A 15462-nucleotide genomic window follows, 5' to 3' on the forward strand; every position below is an offset into this window, starting at 1 on the left:
GCAGCAGCAACATCATCCTACCAAAAACACATCCAGCACCGCTTTTAATAGGGTTACCACTCCTTAAAGTGAAGCCAGAAACAGGTTTCGTGTCCAACGCTTTCCACCACAGTACACAACTTGGACAGATGGAAGAAACATCTTTATTGTGGGGAAAGGGGGCGCACTTAAAGGGATGAAGGATGCCTCAGCACTTGGAAAGTTACCGGCTCCCGCCTTAGCCCCAAAATGCCCCTTGTATTGCAACATGTGGCCCAGGGTACGTATCAGGTAATGCGGCTAACGGACACTGCAGAGCTTTTACGCCGGTGGAACACAGCAAAGCAGAGGGGGAAACATAAATCGGGCGCCATCGGTGAACACTCGGCAAGGATCTAAGTCTCCGTCCGGTGGGAGCTTCGGTGACACAACAATCACGTGTACTTGTCCGCAGACGTTCGGAAATATTCGATTCTGGAACGTGCAAGGGCTGAAACCTGCCGGCAGAGCAAGTACCGGTTGGCACTCGCGGCCGAGGCGGCGAGACTCCGTTCCAGCCCGAGGCGGGTCACACCTCCAGCTCCCGGTCCCGGCGACCTCCCGGAGAGAGGCCGGAGCTGGCGACAGGCGGAAGCCGGGCCGCGCTCCCCGCCCGCGCCCAGGCCGCCTCGGGGCGCGCCCCCGCCTCCCGCGGCCCCGGCCCCCAGACCCAGGCCCGGAAGGCGAGCTTCCATTTACCTGCTCCCCGCTCTGGCTCCCGCCGCCGCCGCCTCCGCGCCGCTCACCCAAACTGCCAGGTGAGCTACCCCAGCCGACGGCCCCGCACGCGCACACCCGGGGCACGACCCCAAACCCGTCGGGGGGACCGCGACCCCAGCACAAGTTGGGATAGCCCACGCACCACCCGGCTTCTAGCACCTCTGCCCCCGGAAGTTGATTTCCTCCAAGGCCCGCCCAGAGCTACGCCTGTCACTCAACGCCAACACGCGCGTCACGTGGCCCGAGCTGAGGGCCCCATCTTCAGAGCCACGCCTCCAATGGCTTGAGTGGTCCATAGAGGGTGGCCTTATGAAGGGGGGTGACGAAGGAACTACCTCTTGTTAATTACAGTTTCTCCTTCCTCTAGACTGACAGACCCAGTTTCCATGCCTAATGTATGCAAATAAACCATCCCCAAAATGATACTCCCATCTGGGAGTCTGTAGGACTGTTCCTGAGGAAAGCCTGCCTGATGTTTTCACCACCTCCAGGCAGGGTTCAATAAAAACGAACTTAGCCAAATGCCTGACAGGTAGTAAGTGCTCAAGAAACGGTTGACTTGGACAACTGCTCCATTTCATCTCTGCATATCTGAACACTCAAGCACCGGAATGCACCTAAGCCCAGAGCTTCTCCAGGCCATATGAGATAAGCCAAAGAGTCTGCTCAGGAATTATTTTTGTTCATGGCCTCAGCTCCTGATCACGGCAATTTATACATGCCATCTCTATTTCGGAGACACTTTATTTTCAGCTGCCAAGCCACCCACTTTCTTCCTAAGCCTTCAGTCAAGTAATTTCTCCTGAAGAAAAAGAAAAGAGAATGACATAACTGTCAGAGTTTTATTTCAAAGGAAGAGTGCTTATCTAGATTTTTTTTGTGTGTTCATATCAAAGTGTCAATAACTGTTAAAGAGAAACAGTCAACTAGCAAGTCACTTGTTGTGATTCTACCATCGTTGACATGGAAAGGATATGAAGAACATTTATTTGGCAGTTCTTTTTTTATTAAATGTCTACTTGGCCTACTGGGCTAAGTTATGACAATCTGAGAATGGATCAGATTCATTCAAGATGTTTGCCTTCAAGGAGTTTATAGTCTAGTGGGAAAGATAGACAAGTAAAATCTGGAAACTTTGAGCATAAATCTGGAACATTCACAGTCATTGTATAACAGGCATTCTTTAACATTTTAGATGGTTTTTTTTCCTCATCTTTCCATTGAAAAAATTGACTCAAGCCTTTAATAATCTCTGCTGTGTACTCGCAGTGGAAAATGTCAGCAAGTAATCCTAACAATTCTCCAGTAAGTGGAAGCTCAGGTGGTTCGTGAGGAGTTCCAATATTGAGCTCAAAAGTTACTCTTCTACACCCATTTTTTCTGTCATGTGTTTCTATCATGAACAGATTTCTATGATGGCAAATATGATGCTTTCTTACCCAAATTTCTTTACCTATCTACTAGACCACCAAGTCAAAGACCACTTTTCATTTGTTTATCTGTCAGTCTACTTCTTATTTATCTTTGTATATGCAGCAATATCATAGTATTTAGTGATTAAAAGAAAGGTATTCAATAAATGCTTCTGAAACTGAATATAATTACCTTTATAACATTTTGTGATATCACACCCCTTTCTGCGGGAAACCTCAGATGAGTTTCTGAGAGTTTTCTTTGATATATCTATGTGTTTCTTCTGTCCCACCTATCCAATAGTCAATAATAAACAGACTTAACGATAATAATGGAAACTAATATTTATTGAACATTTGCTATGGGCTGGCATAATTATTTTATGTGACTGTACAAATATTTTGAATTTGTCATAATTTGTCATAACACTAATCCTCCAAAGTAAGGCTATTAATATATTCACTTTTTAGATAAGGATAAAGAGTTACAGAGATTAATTGAACCAACTGGCAGAGCAGGATCCAAAGCCAGGTCTGCCCAGTGAAAGGATTTGTTTATTCACTACAACACACTGCCTCTGCTTTTCACATCATTTGTTTATCAGTGAATCCCAATTTCACCACCTCCGTGAAGTCTTTCTCCCCCTTCACACAGTAATTTGTGCTGTTTCTTTTTTATTAAGTATAAACTCAGTTGTTTTTAATATACTCCCAGAATTTTACAACCATCACCACAATCAACTTTAGAATATATTTATCACCTCAAAAAGAAACCTTGTACCCTTTGTCAGTCACTCCCAATTCCTCCAGTTCCCTACCCCTTGGGCCTAGACAAGCACTAAACCACTTTATACCTTTTTAGATTTGCCTATTCTGGACATTTCATATGAACGTGATCATGCAATATGTAGTCTTTTGTGACTGGGTTCCTTCACTTCACATCATGTTTTCATAGTTCATTTAACCATGCGTCAGTTGGTGGACATTTAAGTGGTTTCCACTTTGGGGCTATTATGAATAATGCTCCTACGAACGTTCATATACAAGTTTTTTGTCAACATAACGTTTTCATGGATATATATACCCAGGAGTAGAATTGCTGAGCCATTGCTAATTCTGTTTAACCTTTTGAGAAACTGCCAGACTGTTTTCCATAGTGAAAAACATTTTACATTCTCACTAGCAATGTGTGAAGTTCCAATTTCTCCATAGTGCTTCTTCTTCTCTCCTCCAGAACTTAAGTGTATTAGAATGTATGGCTCTGTTACTTTAGGACTTATGACTCTATTACTTTTCAGGGTACTTTTCATAAGCCATCTTGTATTATTATTTACCTTTGTTATGTATATATCTACAGGCCCATGACCCTAATTGATTGTGACCTTTTGAGATGAGAAACATGGTTCCTGCCCTCAAGAGGATGAAGTTTGGAGAAAAATGTAGACAATCATATCAAATAGTGTGAGGACAAACCCTGAAATCAAGGTTATTGTTAAAATATGGAGGAGGAGCACCTCATTCAACCTGCGTTATAAAGGAAGTACTTCTCAAAAAAATGTAAAGATCAAGATGAGTCTTGAAGAACCAGTATCGGAATTGGCCAAGGTAAGAAGAGACAAAGATGTTCCACACAAAGGCACATGTATCTCTATATGTATCTCCTTGCCTGTCAACTATAGAGGTAAGTATAGTGTGTAGGTAGGTTTAGTGGAGACAAAGGTGTGAATGTGACAGGAGAAATGGGAACTGTAGATGGATCAAGAGGGATGGAGAATTTTACAAACTGCTATGGAGTTTGAAATCTATCCTGTAGGCAATGGAAAATGAATGGATTGGTTAAGTGGGGTTGGGGAGAATTACTTTAGCAGCAGTGCGCAGGATGGATTATTAGATCGGGAACAGGTTTTTCTCTGGACAAACAGGGAAAGAAGACTGAGAGAACAACTAGAATGAGGAATTGTGGAAGCCTGAGTTGAGGTGGTAGCCATGAAATTGGCAAAAAGGATTTGAAAGGCATGTGGGCAGCAAAATCATAGGAAAGAACAGAAGATGTATTCCAGGTTTCTGGTGCTATTCAAAGAGGTAGGGGATTCAGGAGGAAGGTGCTCACTTGCTGATAAAAATAATGAAACACCACAACTTGGGACCGTTGCAGTGTCTGTGCAGTGGCGGTCACCCACAGAAATGAGATGGATGCCCACCTGAAATCTGGCTCATATTTCAAGACTTCTAATGCTAGGATGCCTGGTGGCTCAGTCAGTTAAGCGTCTGACTTCAGCTCAGGTCATGATCACGGGGTCCGTGAGTTCGAGCCCCGCTTCGGGCTCGGTGCTGACAGCTCAGAGCCTGGAGCCTGATTCGGATTCTGTGTCTCCCTCTCTCTCTGCCTCTCACCTGCTCATGCTCTGTCTCTCAAAAATGAACAAACATTTTTTTAAAGTTTAAAGAAAAGACTTCTGGTGCCACACATGCACCAAGAGGGGGTAAGAAGGTTTATTAGACACATAATGAGACTTTTTTAGGAAAAGCAGGGTAGGCTTCCCAAACAAATCCAAAATGGCTGCAAGAAGGATGGAAGGAAGTTGGAAGAGAGACTGGTCTTTAGGGGTTTTATGGTGGCCAGGGTGTGGTGCTAGGGTGAAAATTCCTACATAGGGGCCGGGCTTGTGTGGCTTGAAATTTCTCACTGGCACCAAAGACAGGAGCTCCCAGGCTTCCTCATCAGCCTGCCCAGACATAGTGCAAGAGGGAACAGATGAAGGCTTGGAAGTTGTCCACCTTCAAACACCAAATAATGGAGTCAGAGTCTTTACTACATGTGTTTAGAGGTCAGTTTTGTTTTGTTTACTCCAACAAGAAAATAATGTAATTGTTATATCTTTATACGCTTTGAAAATGATCGTAGTGGACACTTGCCTTCTCAAAATCTATTCCACCCTTCCCATATTGTGCAGCACACACCTGAGAAATTTGGGTGGAATTAACCTCACCTTTATCCCAAAGTGAATCTAATCAGGATAACCCTGACCTATGATGTTCCCTTAGCCACACATGGTTTGGGATTGAGCACCAGTCATAGGACTTTTGCCTCAAAATTGTGTAATATGGCTCCCTTTCTCTCTCTTGATGTGAATGAGAAAACGTATGTTCCTTGTTGCCGAAGGCAGTCATCTTGTGACCAAGAAAATGAAAGAGAAATGGAGCTGAAACCCTGATCAAATAAACAAAGATCTATAACATTGTATATAAGCAAAAGGATGTAAAGTACAAACTGTGAAATTTTTAAATAAGCACTTTTCTGGCCCCTTCTTCTCCCTACACTAGATTGTTCCATTATGTGAGCCTTCAAATCAAATCAGCATGGAGTCTGATCGTTTTTGCTACTATCTTCAGTATTGAATACTGAATAGTATAGTGAATGTTGGTTAAGTCAGTTTGAATTTGTTACTATTATACTTTCCCTCAAAATACTTTCCTGTACATAATGTGATATAAATGTGCACATATGTGTTACTTACTTTATCCTCTAATGGTTGTCAGTTGCCATAATCTAGAGTTTGCACTTTAGATGTATTTAGCTGGCATTTAATCAGAAAGACTGCATTCCAAACATAGCAACAATAAATGCTTCTGCTATCATTATCTTCCATTAACACCTGAGGCTTTGCTAATCAATGGATATTATAAACAGGTTTTCATAAGTGAAATTATGGGTTTCTCTTAGCATAACAGAAGTTATAAATTGACTCTCATTATGAACCACTGGTGTTCGTGATACATAGATTGAATAAAATATTTCAGAGACCGTCTCTACCTTGCATGACCAAGGTTATAAGAAGCTAGCAAGCTCTGTAGTCTACACTTTTAGTAACAGCACCCTTCAGATTCTCAAACAAAAAAATCTCCAAAATCCTAATAATCTTCAGTATTCCAAGGGATGGACTAGTTTAATTTCTGCTTAACTAAAGGAAGAATCATGCTCATTTTGGAGGTGACTGGAGACATCATGATTATTATGGAGACAGGGAATGAATTATTTGTGCCCTTCCCTCCCCAGTGCAGATTCATTTCTTAGAATATCCCCAATGCAGATGGCATTAAACTGAGACCTCAGTATGGTCCGTTAAAACTAAATTTAGACTGTCAGAATGTGAAGTGCTACTACTAAAGAGGAATTCCAAGATATAAAAACTTGGACTACACATGGCTCTGGCCATAGTTATTTGCTTACAGAAGTAACAAGAAGCAACTAGTTAAAAAAACTAATATTAACAGGAAGTTATATCGTTAAATAAACCTCAAACCTGACTGATAATAACTTGTGACTATTTAATCTTTTAAAAAAATTTTTAATGTTTATTTCTTTTCAAGACAGAGAGAGACAGAGTGCAAGCCAGGGAGGGGCAGAGAGAAAGGGAGACCCAGAATCCGAAACAGGCTCCAGGCTCTGAGTTGTCAGCGCAGAATCCAACGCGGGGCTTGAACCCATGAACCGTGAGATCATGACCTGAGCCGAAGTCGGACACCCAACTGACTGAGTCACCCAAGTGCCCCATAATCTTAAACCTCAGACTTCTACATGCAACCTAATAGGAAATAAGCTGCCAAAATAGTGTAATCTCTTTAAAAAAGCATCTCCCCCCAGTGACCATCTCAGATGGGGCCATGAAGAACACCAGGAGCAAAACAGTACCTTGCCAAGAACCCATACCACTGCCCTCCAGGAGTCCTAACTACTACTACTGTCTACAGATTATGACAAAGATCAGTGACTACTATGTAGTGTTTCCAGATACACTCTGTTTAATTGGGAGTTTTCATTGCAATTACTTTCTCCTTTCTCTTCAATTTGTTGGGAGTAGGGAACTTGTCACTGGTTGCTAGAGCATAAGGAGCTCCAGATTACGCTAAAACACTTTGCAGAGACAGAAAGAAGGTGCTCACTAATTACAGTGCTGGGTGAGCAATAGGGTACACTACAGTGGATGTGGTAGTTATTATCCAAACATGCATTTCACTCTTCCCCCATTGTGTAGTATTCAGATATATTGGGTGAGATTAACCCTAACTTTTTCCAAGATTAGTCCTAAGTGGTGTAAGCCAGAAGTTACTCCCAAACCCCTTGCCACAGTGAATGGGGCAGGCACACCCAGTCCTACGTCAATCATGGCATTACCCTAACCGTATGAATTGCTTCAAGGATCATCCAATAAGCACAAAACTCAGGACTATTTTTCAGTGGTTGTTGGAAGGATCTTTCTGTCTTCCTGAGAATCTAAGTGAAAAAGCATGTAATTCCTATGCTTGTAACAGTCATCTTATGACCATAAAAGAAACCAGTCTGAGGATAAAATAGATACAGATTATAGAACTAAGCTGATATAATTCAGAGAAAGGGAGCTGAAGCTTCCATCAAATCAGTTCTAAAGCTTCTCTCACCTCTATAGGACTTTTCATTTACCTAAACAATTTTCATTTATTATTTAATCCAGTTTGAATTAAGTTTTCTGTTACTTCCAATCTCAAGAGTTTTAGCTGGTAGAAAGATTTTGTATTTCTATCTTTATATTAAGTATCAGAAAATGAATTGTCATTTTCTTAAAATGGGAAAGAGCTTTATCCTCCTTCTTCCCTTTCCCTTTGTCTGTGTTCATCCCAGAGTGAGATTGAAAATGACGTACTGTCCCTGAGCAGTTCTTTAAGATTCATATGATACTCAGCTTTCACATTAAACCAGTGGAAATTATTTCAAATATGTATTTATAACAGTATATATAAAATATGGAAAGAGTAAACTATGAAGGTCTTCAATCAGGCCCCTCCTCTAAACAGGTCTCCTGTGAATTATGTGCAGCATCTAACCCACTTATGAAATCTCCATTATATAGGAGATACGTGATCCCTAACTTACACTCATTTGCAAATTGCCACTAGCCACTATTTTGTTGCACAGCTTGGCTTGATTTTTAACTGGGCAAAAATCACTAACTTAATGTCTAAAAAGCTTTTGCACAGTGAAGGAAACCATTAACAAAATGAAAAGGAAACCTACTGAATGGAAGAAGATATTTGCAAATAATATATCCAATAAGGGTTTAGTGTCCAAAATATATGAAGACCTTATACAACTCAATGCCAATATATATGATTAACAAGTGAGCAAAGGACCTGAGTAGACATTTTTTTCAAAGATATGCAGATAGCTGAACAGACTCATGAAAAAATGGTCAACGTCACCAATCATCAGGGAAATTTGCAAATCAAAACTACAATGAAATATTGCCTCACACCTATCAGAATGGCTAGTATCAAAAAGACAAGAAATAGCAAGTGTTGGTGAGGATATGGAGAAAAGGAACCTTTGTGCACTGTTGATGGGAATGTAAATTGGTGCAGCCACTGTGGAAAACAGTATAGAGGTTCCTCAAAGAGTTAAAGATAGAAGTACCACTGTAATGTAGCAATTCTACTTTGGAGTATTTATCTGAAAAAAAATGGGAACACTAATTGGAAAAGATACCTGCAGTTCCATTTTGTTTTAGCATTGTTTATAGCAGCCAAGATATGGAAGCAACCTAAGTGTCCATCAATATCAGTAGATGAATGAATAAAGAAGATGTGGTACACATATACAAAGGAATATTACTCAGTATAAAAAAAGAATGAGATCTTGCCATTCACAACAACATGGATGGACTTAGAAGGCATTATGCTAAATGAAGGTAGAGAAAGACAAATCTATGATTTCACAGTTATGGAATCTTAAAAAAAAAAAGAGCAGGAACAGATTCATAAATACAGAGAAACAAATTGGTGGTTGCCAGGGGGTTGGGGGCTAGGGGGCTGGACCAAATAGGTGAAGGAGATAAAGAGATACAAAATTCCAGTTTTAAAATAAGTCACAGGGATTTAAAGTACAGTATAGGGAATATAGTCAATAAAAATATAACAACTTTGTATGGTGACAGATGGTAACTAGACTTGTTCTGATTATTTTGTAATGTAGATGAATGTTAAATCACTATGTTGTACACCTGAAACTAGGATAAAATTCTATGTCAACTATATGTCAATAAAAAATATGAACTGCTTCTATTATTATCTCAGTGCCTGATACACAAAAGAAGCCATCATTCCATCCATGTAATCCTTATAATACATTAAAAAAAAATTTATGTGATCAGTTGCCTTTAACTATGATCTCCAAATAATAACTGAGAGATCAAGTACATGAACGAAGCACATTCACTCTACTTCCTTTACTCTTCACTATATCCTTAAAAAGAACGCATCAGTGGAATGAAACTTTCTAAAAACATTAAAAATCAATGCTGGAATATTTTTTATATTTTGGATTAATTCTAACACCCAAATTATTCACATAATTCCCAATGTTTAAAGGTCACATCTCTGGCTGTTAAACACTACTTTTTATGACGATATTGAAAAATCAAAAAGTGAGTTAGGTTTTGCATCCATATTAAACCATCATATTGCTTCTTTAGAAGTTACTCTACCACTTTTGCAGATGGAGCAAGTAATACTCTGGGCAGAAAGCCATGTGAGAGCTGCTACAATAAAGATAAATTGAATTTAAATTAAACTTTTTCAAAAGCTTTGGTGCACCACAAAATTAACACATCATGAGAAAACTCTGAAGTTTGAAAAATGGAGTTTGAAAGAACATGGTCGAATCCCACTCAGCATTCTCCCCACTCAGCATTCTCTGAGTATTGATCACTCTTTTAATTTGACCAGAGAAAGGCAAGTATTACATATGAACAGTGGAAGACCCTTCCATTTATATCTCTTTCTTTAAGTCGTGGACATTAAATAATTCTAACGATAAAGAGAATCCTGTGTCCTTATTCCAAACCTTAACCAAGCATAGGAAAAAAAAAGAAAAAAGCATCCCAACATCTGAAATTTGTCCCTATTGGAGACCAACGCTGCCCGCACATTTCTTACATTGTTCATACAGGAGTAACTGGCAATAATTGAAGTTATAAATAAATGAAAGGCTAGTCAATTTTTCCTTTGATAATAGTTTTCTAAGTTCAAAAACATAGTTATAAGGCTATAAAATTTTAAGAATATTAAGCCACAGGGTATATCAAACCTGCAGTGTGTAAATCTGCTTTTGGCAATAAGCCACAAGCCCACTGCTTTTTGGGGAAAAAAGTGAATTCACTAACAGCCAAGGTATTGTTTTGCCTGTTATTCATATTATAATTTTTTGTATTATTTTAATACATTTATCAGAATCTTTGCTTAAGACGTGTCTTAAACCCCAACATAATTATGATAATTTGCCTAGTTTTTCTACCAAAAATTATGGCATAACGAATGTTAACAATGCCTTCAAATAACAATACCTAAAGATTAAGTAACAATAAAATTAGCTTTTACCTAACCGAAGTTATTTTTTTAGTAAAATTAGGTTTATGAGATACCCCCAAAATTTAGAATTTTAGGAAAATAGTTGATAGACAGGCTCCTGAGTAAAATATAGATTATATGAGTCCTGTTACGAAGAGTATGAACAATGGTATGCTCTGTTTTTCAGTAAAATGCTATGAATCCTTTATGCTACGTGATTATTGCATAGACAACATGTCCCCCAAGTTTATAATAACATGAAGATTTATTGTTAACAATCTGTAGTGACATGAATATGCTTTACATTCACTACATGTAAGTATAAGGTAGATAGATAGCTTCTAGCTATATGTATTCACTAAAATATACATGCATTTGAGACTACCAGTCACTGTCTATAGAAGTTCACTTCCCCATCAACCTCAACAAAATTATTCTCTGTGGATTCTCTGACTTTTCAGACCATTCTTGTGGTCTTCATTCCAATTCATAGGGTCTTCCTCCTTCACCTTCCACTTCAAGTAGCTGTTCTGCAAGTTTTCATCCTTTGTTTTCACTCAGATTTAGCCATTCTCTGTGGTTAATTTTTTCTACTTTCCACCGACTTCATCTCCTTAATACAAATGATTCTGGAATACACTGGCATCTTCTGTATAAAATCTTCTCACTCAGCCTGTATTAATACATCCTACATGTCTACAAAACTCATGCATATTATCCACCTTTGATCCCATGGGAGTTTTTTGTTTGTTTGTTTGTTTGTTTGTTTGTTTTTAGGGATACACTTTACAATTGCCTATGAGATATGCACCTAGATAGGCAAATTACATGTTCCACAACAAACTCATTATCCATCCTCCACAAAACCTTTGTACTCAACCTCACGTAATTGCTTTTATGCATTCTGCATTAGTTAGAACACTAGTTTCAGCAGTTTTAACAAAGGCTGGAAAATAGTAATGACTTAAACGAGAGAAGTCTTGATTTCTATTCCACATGCAAACATAAGCCTAGTAATCTAGGGCTGGTATGGTGACTCCATAGAGAGCCAACACCCCCTCCTCACATCTTGTTGCTCTCCCATTTTGAACACATGGGTTTCTTTGCATGCTCCAGCTTCTGCTCTCTTGTCTGCATTCTAACTGGCAGAAAAAGGGAAAGGAGAGGACGTGAAGGTAATACTTCCTCTTTTTAAGTAGAGGGCACAAAAGACACACATTTCACTTCCATTTGCACCCCATTGACCAGAACTTTGCCATATAACCATTCTTAGCTACAGAGGAAGCTGGGAAATGTTTTTTTGTTTTTGTTTTTTTCAGCTGGGCAGCTTTTGTGTTTTGCTAAAACTCAGAGACTCTATTACAATAGAGGAAGGGGATAATGTATTCTGGAGAACAGCCATCAACTCCTCTCACATCCAGTACTGTAAAAAAAAAAAAACCCTCGGGGAGCCTGAGTGGCTCAGTTGGTTAAGCCTCTGACTTTAGTTCAGGTCATGATCTCACAATTTGTGGGTTCGAGCCCAGCATTGGGCTCTGTGCTGACAGCTTGGAGCCTGGAGCCTGCTTCAGATTCTGTGTCTCCCTCTCTCTCTGTCCCTCCCCTCCACACACACTGTCTCTCTCAAAAATAAATAAACATCAAAAAATTAAGAAACCCTTTGACCTTCCTTCCTCTTCTTCCTTACTGCTACTGCTTTGTTAACATGTATTTATTCTTCCCACCTGAATGCACACTGGATGGTTTCTGATGCTGTAATCTGGATGAGATGGAAGAGAATGCACTCACAAATCAGTGGCTAAGTACTATGTACCTGAGGCTGTATTAATTCACTCTAATAACGTGGATTAACTCTAACAAAGAAAACCACCTCTAGCACCATCACTAGCTGTGATCAAGGATGCTACTTGTTTGAGCTAGAGATAGCCTGGGGTCAACTTCCAGGTGCCATCCAGTTTTGCAGGAGCCAATCAAGTGAATCAAAATAGAGACACGATGGGCCCACCACCCATGCATCGTTAACAACTTTTTCTGTAAAGGCCCAGATAGTTAATATTCTAGGCTTCGCAGGCCATGCAGTTTCTGTTGCAACCAGTGAACCCACTGTAAGCCAAACCTTGGACAGAACTCCATTTTTCAAACTGCCTTTCATACGCTTCTATTCTAACTGGGGACCCTTGATGATGTGTTAAGGCTTTAATTTTGCTATGCTCCTCATACTGCTCTAAAAAAATAAAGTTTATTAATTTTTTAATTGCAAATCCTATACGAGGAAAAGGTGTCAACATCATAAATACACTAATAATCAAAGGCATTTTTAAATAAGCCTTTTAAATTCTATGACCCTGGTGGTTGTCTTTCACTCTTTAGTTGGTATCCATTAAAATTAGTTATAAGAAAAAGCAAAAGAAGAACTTTATATAATAAGTTACAATATTGTGCTGATTCACATACAATGCTATCAGTTTCTCTATTTGATTTATGAATATTTACTTTATTCTAGAAGGCTTTACTACAATGCAAAATACAGGATATATCCTGTTTGATTAAATGGTTACTAGACAGAGTTGGTAGTTATTTAATCAAAGCCTGAGTAACATCATTTCTGTGGTGAAAAGCAAACTTTGTTTATACCATTTCTCCTCACGGTAACTTTTCAGTTACATAACATACAACAGTACAAAGACCTGGCTTAAATACTTCTTAACATATATGATTACTACTTAAAGTTTTAAAATAATTATTCACCAGTGTATGATATCATTGGACACATAGAATTCTGAGGGTAAACGAGCTTACATGCTATTTTATTTAAACTTCTCTCTGAAATCAGGAATCCCTTCACCCACATTTAAGCAACAATTCAGCAGAAACCAGCATAAAACCTCCCACAGAATGTTTTTTTTTACTTGAAAGTAAAATAAATTAACAAAAAGTAAAAACTAGTTTACTTAATTTGCATGTAAACAGACTCAGAAAATTAAAAGATTGAGAGTCAAGAAAGGATTTTAGGTCTAATGTAATTTAAACTTTCAACTACATAATAAAGAACATAAGGAAAAATTAAGCTTTCATTTTAGAAGCTTAAAATGGGCTTCTAAAGCAAGGTCAGTTTCTTGGAGTTTGAAGAGTCAAAAGTGTTATTAAAGGAGACTTTTCTTTCTTAAACAAGATTAGCATGCCATCAAGCAACAAGATGGCATTTATTCTATGTTTCTGCAAGTCTTTTTATTCCTTCTTCAGAAAGGCAATTTCCACTCCTTTTAAGATTACCCATTACTGGCATCATTCATACAGAATGTAGTTCCCCAAAGTTGAGAATAGGATGAGAAAATAACAAACGTCATTGCCTACAAACAGCAAATACACTTGATTGCAGAAACCAATGAAACACCTCATTGGTCACTGGGTTATTCGTATCCTTCTTAGAATGCGAGTTTTGAGCAGTTCCATGTTTGTTCTGAAACTTTTAATTACCCCTTTAGTCATCGATAGTATTTGGTCAGGTGGTACTGAATAAATGAGTAATATCACCCAGCAATATGGCAGTAATAATATGGTCAAAAGCCAGATATACTTGCTGTCCTTCCAAGTCAAATAGTACTTCTAATGCCGTCAAGTTGGTGATTTGGTTTCTGGCCATCTCTTTAAGAATGAAAAAGCTCTATATTTTTATAGATAAAATAGAATGTACAAGAATTTAGCATGGCAATCACTAAAAGTCCATTTCCCTTACAAACTGAGGAGAAAAAATTTTCCCATTGTTTTCCTGCAATGCTAGGGGATATTTGAAGATGCAGGAAAATGTGGTGGAAGTAATAGTAATTTTTTTTTTTTAATTCTTGGTTTAGTAAGACTCATTACAAGTATTCTGGATCCATTTTTGGCTAAGCGAAGAGGAAAGTTTTACCAGCTGATGGCCGTTTGATGACCTACATGGAAAGAACTGGTAGACTCAGGAGAGCACAATTGAGAGAAGTGATCACATCACAAAATGTGACATCATTCTTTGGCACCAGCTGGCATCCCGGACATGGAGAGTGAGTTACACTCTCAACCCTGAGTTTTCCCCTCCAGACTACCCTTGCGGCTCACCAGAGGGCAGTGTGCAGTAATCGGCCCTACAGCTTCCTGCATTGGATGTCTCCTCTGGAACAGACAATGGCAAATCATCAGAACCAGAAATCAGGCAAGATAATAGATTATGGAGGCTGTTTTGTTAGATTTGTTGTATCTATTCCCCCTCGTAGAATTCTTAACATTGAGAAATTAATCAGTCACTACATGAGAGAGACATAAGGTAATGAGCTTTTAGTAAATCCTGTTACAGTTTCAAATTTATGACAATAGTCTTGGGATTATGAAACTCAGTTCTCCTCTTTAGACTTACACATGCATAATACTATTCAAAGGTGAATAAATTTCCTTTCTTCACACGTCTCACATCTGAATTCTCACGAGTTTTCAATCTTACACACACAGTGAATAATTCACTGAACACTTTACTGAACAATTGGAGTGTGGGATATAACAAGATAAAGCACCTATAAAGGAACTTGAAATCTGTCAAGGGACTAAAGTGTAAATGAAAAATTAGATATATGATCAGAATTATACAAAGTGGGAGATGCATATAAAGTACTATGAAAATTCAGAGGATGGGGACATGAAGGCTTTCTGAAGCGTTCACAATCTGAGCTGAGTGTTGCAGCTGAGGCAAAATTCTTAGACATATTGAATGTGATAAAAGCACATCCTAGATAAAGAAAACATTTATGGATGGCAGGTTAAAGGATCTAAGAACGTAAAAGAATGTAAAAGGTAGTTGTAGAAATAATGCTAGAAAACTCTATTGTTTCTATTGTGAACAGGTCCGTGAGAGTATTGAATACCTGAATGAGATGCTCCCCAAACGGAGCTGATAATGGGAAGT

General features: G+C 38.8%; 2 long non-coding RNA genes across 2 annotated transcripts; one reads left to right on the forward strand and one right to left on the reverse strand.

Moving 5' to 3' along the window:
- Positions 1–120: 120 nt before the first annotated feature.
- On the reverse strand, positions 121–912 carry LOC120237485. Its single transcript, XR_005529964.1, has 2 exons — positions 718–912; positions 121–476 (listed from the first exon to the last, which is right to left on the reverse strand). It is a non-coding gene; the product is annotated as an uncharacterized LOC120237485 (long non-coding RNA).
- Positions 717–14997, forward strand: LOC120237486. Its single transcript, XR_005529965.1, has 3 exons — positions 717–776; positions 3508–3755; positions 14381–14997. It is a non-coding gene; the product is annotated as an uncharacterized LOC120237486 (long non-coding RNA).
- The last annotated feature ends 465 nt before the right edge of the window (positions 14998–15462 follow it).

This window comes from Hyaena hyaena, unplaced genomic scaffold, assembly GCF_003009895.1.
Source record: "Hyaena hyaena isolate Hyena2069 unplaced genomic scaffold, ASM300989v1 scaffold_182, whole genome shotgun sequence".
NCBI lineage: Eukaryota > Metazoa > Chordata > Mammalia > Carnivora > Hyaenidae > Hyaena > Hyaena hyaena.